The following is a 15,923-nucleotide window of genomic DNA, read 5'->3' on the forward strand; positions in this document are numbered from 1 at the left end:
ATGGGGGTGAGGGTTGGGTTAGGGGGCTGAAATTCTTTTCTGATCGAAATGATTATATTTGTAATCAGCCTAAAAAAGGCACCAAATGGTGTATTCACTTTATTCATAACTCAATAATATGATTTGGTAAAAAATTACACATCTTTGTTCTCAGACCACTGATCAGAGCAGAATTATGAAAGACATTTGCAAACAACAAAAGGTGTACAATCTTAGTTCAAATGTTTCCCTTTTCAGCGTTTTCTGACAAAAGTTGTGAGATCTTAGCACATTGATGAGTGAAAAAATGGCCCTATTGGTCTAACAGCTTTCTGCTAGTTCAAACAATAGAAATTAAATATAGAAAACTAAACTTTCTTTTCCAGCTCCCCGAAAAAGGCCACTAGTTTTTTCAGAAATGTTTAAAACGATTAAAAGAAGTGCATATGATTGAGCATAAGATAAAATACTAGAAATTACTAATTAAATGCTAAAGTCCGCCATGTTCAATATTTTTATTTAATCATTTCTTCATTCATTTTCGCATCAACATTGGCTGAAATCCCTAAAAACAAGTGTGGAAAAAAAATCTTCGTTTTCAAATTTAGCCGTAATTGCTTTTGGTGACTTAGTGCGCAGTTGCTCTTATGTAAAACACACTACAATTGACCAAATCATAGGCAACGCACTAGTACTGCATAAGTAATAGGTGATGCGGGCACAATGTATTTTTTTATATATTTTTTTTTTAGCGAAAATAAAGACAAATAATCTTCCAAGCATAAAACTACCATAAATCATTCACAATAAATAAATACAACTCAAAACGAGCAGAAATCAGAGGCAACGCTGTAGAGTTGTCTATAGTAAAGGCTGAAAGGCTCTAATCTTTTATTATTATTTTTTCCAGAGCCCCTTCTAATGGTTACTTTTAGTGCCTTTTTTAAGAGTTAAAAGTGATTGGAGGGCAACTAGCCCCCCCCCCACGCCCTTTTTTCCCAAATGCATCCGATGAAAATTTTGCGATAGCCATCAAAAATACTTCAAAGATCATGTAACAAAAACTCTGGTGTCAAAACAAGCCTCCAGGGCACGGCGGCAGGCGTTGTAAGTTATGCCTAGGGGGCATTTATGGTTCTTATGGAAGGAATGTTCCCATAAACTTCAGAGAGAGCTCATTTTATTTGAAATTGAAAGTTCTAGTTCACTTTTTAATAGTCAAAAGAAATCGGAGGGTAACCAGCCCCCCCCGCGCCCTTTTTCCCAAATGCTTCTTATAAAAAAATTTTGATGGCCATTTTATTAAAAATTGTTCAAAAATCATATAACATAAACTCCATTTTCGACACAACCCCTCAGGGCCTGGGGAAGGTGTTGTAAATTATGCCCTGGAACTAGTCCCCGAAGCCGCACCGCGCCGAAATGACGACGGCAAATGTGTGATTCAGTATCGGCGGGGGCGCGCCAGGAGGCGCGCCGAAATTTTTTTGGCGGCGCGCCGATTTTTCTAATTAAAATTAATAATAAAAATTCCACTTCACCAAGCACGTTCAACCTCGATTTTAGTAAGGATTTTTAAATGGTTGGCTAAAAACAACAAGAACAATATGACAAAACAAGATTTTTTTGGGCCGTGCGGAAAGTGTTTATGTTCACCGTCGATCAGACCAAGTAGAATTCTCGTTTTTAGCCACTAGACCCAGGGAAACCTATGTTGTTAAAGAAAGTGAAAAAAAACAACAAAAAAACAAATAACAACATCGAAAAAACACTGTATACAAATCAGATACCATGGCTTAACAACACCAACAATTTTAAATCAGCGGTTACATCACTTCAGTTACAATTGATGTAACAAAAGTCAGTTTGTTCACTCTGCCTGGAGCAATTGACCTTTTGGCAGTCACTATCAGTCCCGTCATGCTAAGAAGTCGTTTAACTGGGGCACACGTGGCCGGTAGAGCCAGAACTTGACGAGTGTAAGCTGCCACTCGCGGGATCTGATACTAGTACTGGACCTTGGGGTCCCACAGAATGCCGCAAATGGGCTTCTTCTTTGTATCTGAAGAAATAAGTTGTTTTATAAGGGAGAACAAACCTGCACCTTCACCATAGGGCTCCTGTGCACTACACTACAGGAGGAATAAAACTGCACCTTTACCGTCTTTTCTTATCAACACGGAATAACCCTCCGAAATTCTTTTCTGAAAGAAGTGGTCAATATATAACGTTTCAAGTCAAAGTTTAAGGCTATTTCAACTTCAGTGTGCTCTGCTAACTGTGCAAAAAAATGTAATTCATTTCTATAGATATATTTCTATACTAGCTCTAGATAATCTACCTATCGGGAAACCACTGCAAATCAGAATCGATAAATAAATGAAACCCAAAACGAACAAAAATAACAATAAACAACTGAGTCAAGCTCAAAACGAGCAGAAATTAACATAAGTTGGGCTCAAAACCCCCATGCTTTCCCAAAGTCAGGACATAATTTGTACTTTACTGAAACAAAACAAATGTTTTTACTTTTATAAATTTAATAAATCAAATAACATTAACATTTTGATTAATAAATATCAGTATATGTATATCAAACTGACAATGCACATTCATTTGTATATTTGTCAGTGAAGTTCAAATTATGTTCTGGCCTTGGGAAGGCATAGGGGTTTTGAGCCCAACTTATGTTAATTTCTGCTCGTTTTGAGTTTGACTCCGTTATTTATTTTAATTTCTGTTCGTTTTGGGTTTCATTTATTTATCGATGCTGATTTGTGGTAGTTTCACGCTTGGTAGATTATTTGACTTTAATTTTACTCATTTTTGGTTTAATGGAGTTCTTTACTTTTCTTTGAAAATACTTATTTTTTGGAAACAGTTTTTTTAAATTTAATTTCTGTTCATTTCATTTTGACATAGTCTTTTCAGGGAAAAAGAAAATCATACTTTAAATCTTTTCTATTTTGTAAAAATTTATAGTTTGGACTGCTATTTGTATGCTGGAAAACAATTTTCAGCAAAATTTAACAACATAGACCCATTGTAAAAATCTGGACACAAATAATAGTGTTTAATTTAGTTTCATACCTCCTCTAGTTGACCTGAAATGGAAAACTTGATAACATTCGCAAAAAAATTTGTTTACTTTCTTTGATAGCTTGGATAAACTTACGCTATTTTGATTTGGTCAAATTTTAAGAGCAGAAGAAGCCCTGAAAGTTTGAACATAATACCCTCAGTCGTTCTTGAGATACTGCTGATATGCCTTATTGGTAATTAGAATAAAAACTGTGCATTTTGATTTAATATTACGGAAAATTTTACTTTTTAAAAATAATGGAAATTGGGTGGGTGGGGGTGGTAGGGGGATTAGTTTCCCTCCAATCACTTTCGACTATTAAAAAGGACATCATCACTTTCTATTTTCAATCGAATGAGCCCTTTTCAAAGTTCCTACGACAACTTTTTCGATACGAAGTGCCCTGGTCTAAACAACAACAACAACAAAAAAATGATACATTATACCCACATCAATCTCTACTATAAAAATGTCAAGCCTTCCAATCACTTTCGATTATTAAAAAGGGTACTAGATTTTTCGATTTCCAAACTAATGATCCCTTTTTGATTTTATACGACAACGCTTTCTATAAACACCGTATATGCCCCCAGGGCATAAATTAAAACCCTTACCCTAAGGGCTGTGTGGGTGGCTGTCATCCTCTAAGACCTAAATTCCAGAACGTTCAACTACGTTAAAAAAAATGGGTATCTCAAAATTTTGTCCGGATGTGTTTCGGTAATTGGTGGGTGTGGAAGGGTTGTTAGTTGCCTTTCAATCATTTTCTACTATTAAAAAGGGCATAAGCCACTCCAATCTCTAATTGAATGAGCCCTTTTCAAAGTTTCTACGACAACTTCTTCGATATGAAATGCCCTGGTCTAAAGGAAAAAATAATAAATAATACATTGTGCCAACATCGTTCTTATATACCTCCAGGGCATAACTACAAAACTCTTGCCCATAGGGTTGTGGGGGAGGAACCTCCTCAAAAAACAAATTTTCTCTCTGGAAATCAGTTACTCTGAACAAAATGGCTATCTTAAAATTTTTATTGGATGTGTTTGGGGAAAGGGTGGGCGTGGAAGGGATGTTAGCTGCCTTCCAATCACTTTCGACTATTAAAAAGGGCACTAGCTATTCCAATTTCCAATCGAATGATCACGTTCTTAAGTTTCTACGACAACTCCTTCGATATAAATTGCTCTTGTATGGAAAAAAAAATAATAATACATTGTGCCAACATTGTTCTTTACTTTGAAAGAACGATTGCCCTGACTATGACAACATTCTGAATTGCCTATTGCTCTTTTACCTACCTCTTTTCATCCGAAAAATCAGAAAAAAAAATGAACAGAATTTTAAAGTGGAAGGTAGAATTTTTGTTTCAAGAAAAATTTCTTCTTCTCCTTCCTATGAACCGATATACATGGCGAGCCAAAGATGACTGTTTTTATTTTTAAGAAACCGTTTAGCCGGGTTGACGGTTGAAGCCCGGTGGTCGATAGCTATAACAAAAAAAGAGAAAAACACGGCGGCGTATGCGTGCCGCCGCCACCGCGCCAATCCGCGGCGGGGCCCGGGCGCGGCGGCACGTTCGGTGGCACGCCATCGTTTTTTTTTTCGGCGGCGTGCCGCTGATTTTCGGCGTGGCTTCGGGGTCTACCTGGAACAAACATAGTTCTTTTGGAAATGATGCTCGTATAAACTTAAAAAGGGGCTCATTTGATTAGAAATTGAAAATTCTAGTTAACTTTTTAAGAGTCAAAAGAGGTTGGAGGGCAAAAAGCCCCTACCCTCCACGCTTTTTTTTCACACCTTATACGTCCTAGGGCATAACTTTAAACCTTTGTCCTTAGGGCTGTGTTTTGACGGTTGTCATCTTCAAAGACATAATTTCCGCATCTTTTACCTATGTTGAACAAAATGGCTATCTTAAAAATTTGATTGGATATTTGGGGAAGTAGTCGGTCTGGGAGGAGGGTTAGTTGCCCTCCAATCACTTTCGACTAATAAAAAGGGCACTGGCCCATTCATTTTCCAATCGCCTGAGCTGTTTTCAAAGTTTCGACAACGACAAATAAATATCTATCGAATAACGACATCAAATAAATAAATATCTATCATATGCATTTCAGAAAAATATAAGGCTTGCGGGGGTGTATCCTCCCTCCGATCACTCTGAATCTTAAAAAGGGCCCTAGAACCTCATGTTTCCCGTCCTATGTGCCCCTTCCAAAGTTTATACGGTCACTCTTTTCATATATACCTATATTTATATATATAATTGAATGAACTCTTTTCGAAAGTTTGAGTTTTTTCAAGTTGATTTGAGCTGTTTTCGAAGTTTCTACGACAAAAAATAGCCATCTCAAAATTTTTATCAGACGCATTTGGGAAATATGTAAGGTTCTTTTTTTTTGGGGGGGGGGGTTAGATACCCTCCGATCACTCTGAATCTCGAAAAGGGCACTAACACTTCTGAATAGCAATCCAATGAGCCCTCTTTAAAGTTTATAAGACCACCCTTTCTATATAAACCTTAAATGACCCCGGGGCATAACTTACAACTCTTGCCCTAAAGGCTTTGAAGGGGGAGGGGGTTGTCATCCTCAAAGACATAGTTTCCGGATCTTTACACTATGTTGAACAAAATAGTTATCTCAAAATTTTGATTGAATGTATTTTGGGAAATAATGAGCAAGGGAAAGGGGTCTGCTGCCCTCCAATGACTTTTAACTAATAAATAGGGCTGTAGCCCTTTCAGTTTCCAATCGAATGAGCTCTTTTTGAATTTTTTACGACAAAAAACGACCATCTAAAAATTTTTATTAGATGCTTTTCAGGAAAAAACGAGGTGTGGGAGGTATCCACCATCCGATCATTCTGAATTTTAAAAAGTGCACTAGAACATATGATTTCTAATCAAATGAGCCCATTCTGCAGTTTTTAAGATCAACCTTTCTATATATACCCTATATGCCTCCTGGGCATAACTTATAACCCTTGGCCTGAGGGCTGTGGAGAGGTTGTCATCCTCAATGACATCATTTCTGGGTCTTTCAATTAAGTTGAACAAAATGGATATATACAATATTTTATTGGATGTGTGTGGGAAAATGGTGGGCGTGGAATGGGGGGGGGGGTAGTTGCCCCCGAAGCAATGGCTACTATTAAAATTGGGGCTAGCCCTTTTAATTTACAATCAAATGAGTCCTTTTCAAAGCTTCTACGACAAAAAATGGCCATCTGAAAATTTCTATCAGATGCATTTTTGGAAAATATCAGGTTATGGGGGGGGGGGAGGCATCCAACCTTCAATCACTCTGAATCTCAAAAGAGCACTAACACTTCTGATTCCAATTAGCCCCCTCCGAAGTTTAAAAGACAACCCTTTCTATATAAACCTTAGATGCCCCCGGGCATAATTTACAACCTTGCCCTAAGGATTGTGGGAGAGGGGGGGGGGTATTTTCATCCTTGAAGATATAATTTCTGGATCTTTCAACTATGTTGAACAAAATGGTTATCTCAAAATTTTGATTGAATTTGTTTTGGGAAATGGTGGGCGTGTGAGAGGAATTAGTTGCCCTCCAATCACTTTCAACTATTAAAAAGGGCACTAGCCCTTGCGATTTCCGATCGAGTGAGTCCTTTTCGACATTTCTACGACAACTCCTTCGATACGAAGTCCTCTGGTCTAAACAAAATAAATTAATAAGTAAATAATTCATTTTGCCCACATCGCTCTTTATTTAGGCAGCGCTATTGCACTGCCTATGATTTTTGTTCGTTTTAGGTTTCATTAATCTGCTGATAGTGATTTGTGGTATTTTTGCGCTTGGAAGATTATATGAATTCATTTCAGCTTTTTTCTGGTTTAAGCTCCTTACTTTTCTTTAAAAAAATCATTTTGTGGATAAATTTTATTAAATTATTATTAACAAAGACTAAATGAAACCAATAACGGAGAGAAATTAAATAAACAATCATAGCAAACGAAAATACAAAAGGTGCTAATATAATTGAATTAATAAATCTTAAAACCGGTAAAACTTAAATTAAATATTCAAACCAAGTTTAAATCGAACAAAATTTACTACAAACAAGAGTTCGACTACTGCCATCTCCCCTAACTGTAAAAGTCCAAAGCCTACATTTGGGCTTCGTTGGAAACGAACTATTTTACACATACGTTCTTTTGTATTTACAACATAGAAAACAAAAATGAAAGTTACAGTGAAATAAAATCTAATAACTGATAAGCTTTCAGCAATTAATATCATTATAAATCAAAAATTCAGTTTAATTTTATTAGTTCTTTCCATGACTGTTCAAGACATGTGTAGTTTTAAGTAAAGCGCCAATTACACAATAGGCTCTTGACTTTTATAGTTAGGGAAAAGGACACTAACCAAAGTCTTGTTTGTAGCAATTGGTTGTCGTTTTAAGCTCGATTTGCATATTTAATTTAAGTCTGACAAGTTTTACATTTACTTATTCATTTAAATTTATTTATTACCTGTTGAACGTTTACTTGCTGTAAATTTACTTGCCAGTTTATTTCATTTCTCCTGTTTTCATGTCTCTAGTATAAGAGCTAAATATATAATTCGGATTTAATAGCTCTAATTAGTAGCTTTTGCTGTCTTCTAATTGAATTTGAATTTCAAATACACCCTTCTGAAAACCATATCGCCCAAGTACACCCAAATCAAATACGGCCTTCTGAAAACAAATGCTGATGCGCCCTTTCGACAATTAGCATTGACAGGATGTGTTTTGATTTAGTTCAACATCCTTTGATACTAGTCACAAGTAAATGTAGTATCCAGGCGTGCAAAAAGTGGGGTAGTATAGTAGACATGCTACTTGGCTGTTTTCATGGACTAGTGAAATTTATTGGCATATATTATCAGAAAATGCTACTGCTTCTACTATCCCCAATTTGTTGAGACCCCCCCCCCAAAAAAAGAATTATGTCTACCCCCTTCCCCCTCCCCCCCAAAAAAAAAAAAAATCAGATCCTAAAAATTATCTTTCGACCAGGGCTGCCACCCCTTGTGACTATCACTTTACTTGACATAATTTTTTCCCTACTTTCAAAAATCTTTGTCTCAATTATTTACTATCTATCAAAAACGAGACATATATAATTGAAATATAGACCTTTTCAAAAGGTCATAATATTTTACCAAGTTTTCTTGTGAGTTGTGGTTAAGAATGTTATTTGAACCCGTTTATGCTCGGTGTAATTCTAAACATTGATGCAAAGAGGGTTATTTTGCCACCTGAATCGTGAGTTTTAACTCTTTTTTTATATTTTTTATATTCAGTTTAACTTTAAATTTTCGGTTTAAAAGTTAGAATGAAAAATGATTCTAAAATGAAAAAGATATATTTTACGTGACAGTAATAAAATCAAAGCTCGGTACCTACGCAGAGAGGGTGGGGGGTCTAATGGTACATTCGGAGATATTTTAATTATTGAGCTATGAATTAGGTGAACATACCGCTAGATGCCTTTTTTAAACCCTTTTCCAAATATAATAGTTGTTTTACTTGGAAATTAAATGGACTGTTTAAAATAATACCCTTTTCTCTTTTGTTGGCTATAGAAAAGGTTTAAGAGATTGATTAAAAACCATTTGATTATAATTCCATTTTGTTAAAGTTATATAATTAAGAGGCTATGACTCTTCATGATCTAATTGGAAAATAAATCATCGATCTTTTAAAAATTGCCGTATTTACTTTCGGTTGGTAGCGTTCCTCTTGTTTAAAACCGTGCACCCGTAAACTGACTGAAGCAAAAATGTGTTAACTACGACTTTTCTGCCAATTATGAAGTAAGGATTATTTCTAAACATTTTTTCTTTTAAACATCCCCAATTTAAGGCTCCTACGAATTTGTTGGTCTAAGACGGGTAGTTTAAGCTGCTGGGAATTAACTCAAGAGCTTAAAATGTCTCCTTGGAAGGTATATTCAAGTTCCTATCTCTACTCCTTCCGTACCTACCTTTCAAGTGCTTAGAAAACTACATAATGAGAAGTACTGTACCTGTACATATTTCTGTAATTTTAATTAGAGTCTTATTTTCTTTTATTCGTGGTTTTGAACATAATATATTAATAATTGAATGCTTAATAGATTAAAAGACTCGATTCTTTGTTCCTGGAATCCATCACTGTCAAAAATTCTGTTGAAATTTGCTCCATTTGGTATGTAAAAATTAAGTACATTTCATTTACCTTAAAAATTTAATTGTTCATACTACCTTTTACCTTCAAATATATACCCCTCTTTCTCCCTTCACCATTGCCTTTCTTGTTTGTTCCTGCTGTAATATTTTGGTGGGTGTCTATTTTTAATTGAGTAGTTCAACCACGGATTACTATCTTTTTACAGTATAGGAAAGCTGCTAAGTAGGCGAATGAAACTCTATGGAACAGATATTCTGCTTATTTTAGGGCATTGGAAAGTTGTTTCAGTACCTAGGCCTATCTCCACAAGTTCTAATGCTAAAATTATTATTAACCGTGTATGAAGGTGTATTAAAGTCAAGGAATAGGAAATTAAAACGGAAGCTTATCCCCAGAATATAATTTATTAAAAGTGGCATATTATAGCTTAAAGTACAAATTTAATTATTAGTTCCAGATGGTTTTTTTGTGAAGTTTTTCATTATTTTGGGGCTTATTTTTCATGATCTGTCAGTCTTTATTTTGTACTCTGGTGCCAGATGTTTATGTTTGAAGATTGATCAGGCGGTTTGGGGAAATAATACTACTACTACTAGTACTACTACTACTACTAACAACTCACCGCAGTACCAAGCCGCCTGAAGCCAACACAGCTACGCACGCTCCTCCTCCATCCCAATCTATTCAAAGCCTCCCTTTTTACACCCGCCCACGAAGCTCCAATTTCTTTTAAATCTTTCTTTATGGCGTCTTCCCACCACAGACGAGGACGACCTGCTTTCCGTTTAGCCCTAGACGGTTGGCCGCAAAGAAAAATCTTCGGTAGTCTGTCATCCTTCATCCGCACAACGTACCCTAGCCACCTCAACCTTTCTTTCATTATAGCCCTAGAGAATGGTATTAAACCACATTTTTCGTATAGCCTATTGTTTGAAATACAGTCACTCAGCCAGGTACCCAGAACAATCCTTAAGCAAACATGTAACAAATCTTCATCCGCTTTTCGGAGCGCCAATGCTTCAGAATCATATTTGACCACTGTCATCACTGTAGCTTCTAATATTCTAATCTTGGTTTGCAGACTTATCTTCCTATTCATCCAAACTTTTTTTAGCTCTGAAAAAACTCCCTGTGCCTTGGCTATTCTACTTTTGACATCTTCACTGCTCCCACCATCTTTACTAATAATACTACCAGGGCAAGTAAAGCTGTCCACCTGATCAATCTTTTCATTACCCAACTTCACCTTTTCATTTTCACTTATTCCTAGCCTTAGTGACTTAGTCTTCTTAACATTAATTTTCAACCGAATTCTGGCACCCGGAACTCGCAATACCTCTAAAACCCCAGTAATTTTGCTTAAACTTCCGTTTAGGATGCATAAATCATTAGCATAATCTAGGTCCAGGAGATTTGTTCCTCCCTATTTAATTCCGTGGTCTCCCATTGACCTTCCTGTGCTCCTTAAGACAAAGGTCCATCAAAATAATCTCTATAAAAGGGGATAGAACACAACCCTGCTTAACTCCTGATTTAATACAAAACCAGCCGCTAACCTCATTTCCTACCTTAACCGCAGCAGTGTTATTCTCGTACATAGCACTAATTACTTTAATGTATTTGTCTGGTATACCATACAAGGATGAAACCTTTACTAAAGCTCTTCTATCAACAAAATCGAACGCTTCCTCATAATCTATAAAACTGAGGACCAAAGGTGTTTGAAAACTCAGGCACTTCTCAATTATTAACCTAATAGTAAAAAATTGGTCGACACATCCTCTACCTTTTCTAAAACCACACTGTTCTTCTATTAAGGCTTTGTCTACGGCATCTCTCAGTCGTAAAAAGTATCATATTACTAAGTAATTTACTACCTGCAGAAACAAGACTAATCGCTCAATAATTACCACACTCACTTTTATCGCCTTTCTCATAAAGTGGCTAAATTAGGGTTTTCTAAAGATCGTTAGGTACTTCCCCTTTTTCAAAAATCATATTAACAGTCTTCAGTAACTTATTTCTAACCTCAGAGCACAGTATAAAGACATAGCAGTAAGTTTACCGCAGATAATTTCTGGCTCTTCATTCTCAGTGCGAACAAACAGCTCCTCCCACTTGTTCTTGCATTAGCGCGTACAAACAGCTCCTCTCCTTTGATCTGCCATCAGCGGTCCAATTACCCTGGAATACATATTTTGGCAGAAACTTTCTCAAAATGCCTTTGAAACCAACTTAAGACTTTGAAACTTACTTTTAATTCCTAAAAACATCTAATGATAACATTGCACTACTAATTACCGATTTTCATATATATATTGGAATAAATTAATTTGAAATTAGTTTCTTCAAATTTTAGTGTTCCAACGTTGAAGCCAAGTTTTGCGTTCAAGAGAAATCTGACTTGTCTACCCGTAAAAAGATCTAATGCTGCTTATGTTTTTACGTTCTCTGTAGCACTCGCACCTCGGTCCGGGTTTTTATAATGGGTGAGATAGGGAAAGATCAAACTGCCTATAAGTTATATACTGTGCCTCAGAGCCACCATATTTAAGAAACTCATTTACCACACTATCAGCACCTGGAGCTTTATTATTTTTTAGTCCTTTTAGTACTGTCGCTAATTCCTCCTCACAAAACAAATCTTACTTCACATCCAATGTATCAAAAAATTTTTCATTTTCCTCTATTTCTCTTCCTTCAACTCTATCTCGGTTAAGCAAAATCTCAAAATGTTCGGACCATCTCTTTTGTTTTTTACTTATCGCTAATTGCTGCCCCATTCCTATCTTTAACTGGGCCAAGTCCGCATTGACTACTTCCTCTCAATTTTTTAACATGTCAGTACGATATTTTACTTTTATGCCATCTAGCTGCATCTTCCAGATCATCGGCAATTTTATCCATGGCCTCCAATTCACACCACCTTAGTTCATATTTTAATGCTTTCTCCACTTTCTTTACATTCTTTTTGTTTTCATATGATCTATCACTAAGGTAATTCTTATACAAGTCCTTTCTCCTTCCTATCAAACATAAGCCTTTTCACTAATATTCTTAGTTGTAGTTCTAGCTTTTTTCCCTAAGACACCTTCAGCAACTTCACAAATTATTTTTCTAAAATTATTCCGACCATCTGTCAAACTATCAAATTTTAAACTCTCAAGTTTAGTATTAAACTGTTCCAAATTGTTCCAAAAACTGTTCTTTCAAATTCTTATCAGGGAGTCTACCAACATCATAACTTTCCGGGAGGTAGTTACCCCTCCGATATTTCAGCTTTAAATTAACCCTTGACACTACTAGATGGTGATCTTTACGTATTAACATCAATACCAGCACTCTTATATACCATAGTGTCTTGTATTGATCCTGCCAGTTTTTGGTTTACAATAACATAATCAATAATTTTTGATGTCTTACCATCACGTGAATACCATGTTAACTTATGATCAATTTTATGACCAAACACCGTATTGGTTATAACTAGATTGTTATACCTACAAAATTGCAAAAGTCTGTGTTTCTACCAACCTGGGCGTTAAAATCACCCGGTAAAAACATCATATTTCTACCTGGGACCCTGTCTATTTGCTCCTGCAACTGTAAGTGAAATTCATCTGAGTCACTAGTATCTCCGTCAGTTGGTTCAGTTCAGTTCAGTTCAATATGGGTTTTAATTTAAATATATATATATATATATATATAGTCTGTGCAAGATATATATATATATATAGTCTGGTGCAAGATAGTCTGTAAAGTGATGCCATTGATAGTCTGTTCGGTGCTGGGCCTCTTTGTTGTGAAGTGAGATTAGTCTCTGTAAATGTGTCTTGAAATTAGATTGCCAAACTGTAGAACAATATTGAATGTGAGGCTTGATAACTGCATTGTAAATCAGGATCAGTATTTTTTTAGAGAACTGGTGACTGAGTTTCTCAAGATTCCAAGGTTCCTTGGAAGCTTCGTCTCGACACTTGCTATGTGGTGTCTGAACAAGAGGTTTCAATATCAATCACATCAGGAGCCAGCGAATCTATACGTGAAAAAAATAAAACACTCGATTTGTCAATGTTGATGACTAGACGATTTGCGTCCAATCCACAGGTACGTTTCTTCAAGAATGTCTTGTAGCTTTTTTTGAGAGACTTGATGTTCCATTCTGAGCTTGCCATAAGTGAATCATCCGCAAATGCCGTTAGTTCGTCCTCGGCTTCTACTATAGTCGTTTGAGGGTGACATAGTTTGCAGCAATAAGGGCTACGACTTGCAGGAGTCAGTACTTGCTGAAGATCATTTACGTGAACAAGAAACAATACCGGTCCCAATTTAGAGTCCTGTGGCACCCCGCAGTTAACTACGACATCATTTGTATGGTCATTTTCAGTGTAAATTCGAGGATTTTCCAGGTAAGACTTAAACCAATCTAGGACTTGGCCACGAACTCCAATATGATCCAGCTTTCCTAGTAGTATTTTGTGGTGCATGCTATCAAACGCTTTCGTAATATCTAGAAGCACTGCTGCAGGTAAAGCACCCGAGTCTAGGATTCTGTTTACGAATAAACTTAGTGAAGTAAGGGCGTCTTCGGTTGAATGGCCAGCCCTAAACCCGAATTGGCGGCAGTTAAAAAAGGCTTTGGCCTCTAAATATTGGTATAGCTGGTTTTTCATTGGCGTTTTAAAGACCTTCGAGAAAACAGATAAGATTGAAATTGGTCTATAATTTTCTGTGTCTGTATGATTTCCACCCTTGTGAAGAGGTATTATCTTTGCCTTTTTTAACATTTCAGGAAAGACCCCTTTATCTAATGAAAGATTTACAAGGTAAGTTAGCAGCTCAGCAATGGTTGTCACAACTGCATTCAGTGCCTTTGTGTCGACCAGGTCGAAACCTGAAGCAGAAGAGCCCTTTAAATTTTTTACGAGTAATTCGAGCTCACCTGGTGTTACAGGACTCACTGCTATTGATTTCATACACTTCGGGCAAAGGTATTCTTTGTATGATTTAGATGGTGTCCCGACAGAATTTGCTGTGGTATGGCCGATATTTGCGAACAATGTACTCAGCGATGCGGCAATCTTTGTAGGTTCGGTAATTTCTTCATCATTCAAGACCAATTTCGCTGGTAATGTGGAAGACTTAGTGGTTGGCCGTAGTACCGAGTTGATAATTCGCCAAACTTTTCTGATGATGCCATTCCTAAAGGCTCACCAGTTTTTGGTCACCATTCCTAAAAGCACTATATGATGCCATTCCTAAAGGCTCACCCTCTTATTGTGCTGTATGTGCAAGACGTCATGCGAATCCCTTGTCAAAAGTATAGGCAGTATTGTAAATACCCGTACTCGCGAGTGCAATATGAGTTCCGGCATTCGGTGCATTGTTAGTTACCCAGTGGCAAAGGCCCGTCTCCTAATGAAACATGTAAGCCTATCATTTAAGTGGCGTTGGATTTCCAAAGAAGAAATGAAATTTCTTCCGCACAACCAATCGTCCTTATAAACTGAAATTACATTGAATTGGTGAAGTAGTAGAGGCAAATCAAAGTAACAAAAGGAAGTAAAAACAAATCACAGAAAATAAAACATAAGTGACTTTGATTTTGGCTTTAAAATAGTATTATTAAGATGGCAAAATAGCACCTTGCTTGCCCCCTTGTCTACCGAGAGGAAGCGATTTCCACGCGGAAAAACAATAAATTCATATGAGAGGCTATCACACTCATTAGCTAGTAGAAAAATCTTAATTCTCACTTTTAGATTTTCCTTCATGTCAGGACCTTTCAATTATGCTAAGTGAAATAGCTGTCTCAAAATTTTGATTGGAAGTATTTTTGAAAATTACGGGCGTGGCGGGGGGCTGGTTTCCCAACAATTGCCTTTGACTTATAAACAGGTCACTCGAGCTTTCATTTTCAATGGAAACCTTATAAGCCTTCTTGGGGTAACTTACAGCCCTTTCCCTTGGGCTCTGGGGAGGTGTATCAAGCCCAGAAGCATTTTGTTACCATCCGATAACTTTTTACTCTTAAAAAGGGAACTAGAACTTTCAATTTCCAATCAAAAGAGCCTCCTCTAGGGTTTATACGATCACCCCTTCCATAGAAACTTTTATAAAACATAAAATCGCGAAGAAAGGAAGAAAACGAGGACAATAAAAAGCCAGTGAAAAAATTGAAAATTATGCAAATATTTTGATCAAGACCTCCGCTCGACCGTCCTCAGCGCCAAATAAAACTGACAAAAATAATAAAAAACCAAACCTTAAAACAAAGCACAAAACTAAAATAGGATGACCCTTTCTCAGTAATGGTGTCCGATAAATGACAAATATTATCAAATTAAATCTAAAAGTGAGAATTAAGCTTTCTCTACTAGCTAATGAGTGTGATAGCCCCTCATATGATTTTACTGGTTTTGCGCTTGGAAATCCCTTTCTCTTGGTAGACAAGGGGGCAAGCAAAATGCTATTTTTTTCACCTGAATAACTGTATTTTAAAGCCACAATCAAAGTCACTTATGTCTTATTTTCTGCGCGTTGCCTTTCACTGGTTATGCAGAAAACTTACTGAACCTGAGCCGGTTTCTGCGTTGGCTAGGAGATAATGACAAATATTATGATGAAGGTATATTTGTAACTAATAGTGTTATGAAGTTAGTTTGAAAAAGAATTA

General features: G+C 36.5%; 1 protein-coding gene across 1 annotated transcript in view; it reads right to left on the reverse strand.

Annotated features, from left to right (window-relative positions):
* The window catches only part of LOC148943937 (uncharacterized), a 395,661-nt gene that overhangs the window by 284,365 nt on the left and 95,373 nt on the right, over window positions 1-15,923 (reverse strand).

The sequence above is a fragment of the Artemia sp. Qi Xiang Cuo genome, chromosome 15 (genome assembly GCF_049724085.1).
Source record: "Artemia sp. Qi Xiang Cuo chromosome 15, ASM4972408v1, whole genome shotgun sequence".
NCBI classification, from domain to species: Eukaryota; Metazoa; Arthropoda; class Branchiopoda; order Anostraca; family Artemiidae; genus Artemia; species Artemia sp. Qi Xiang Cuo.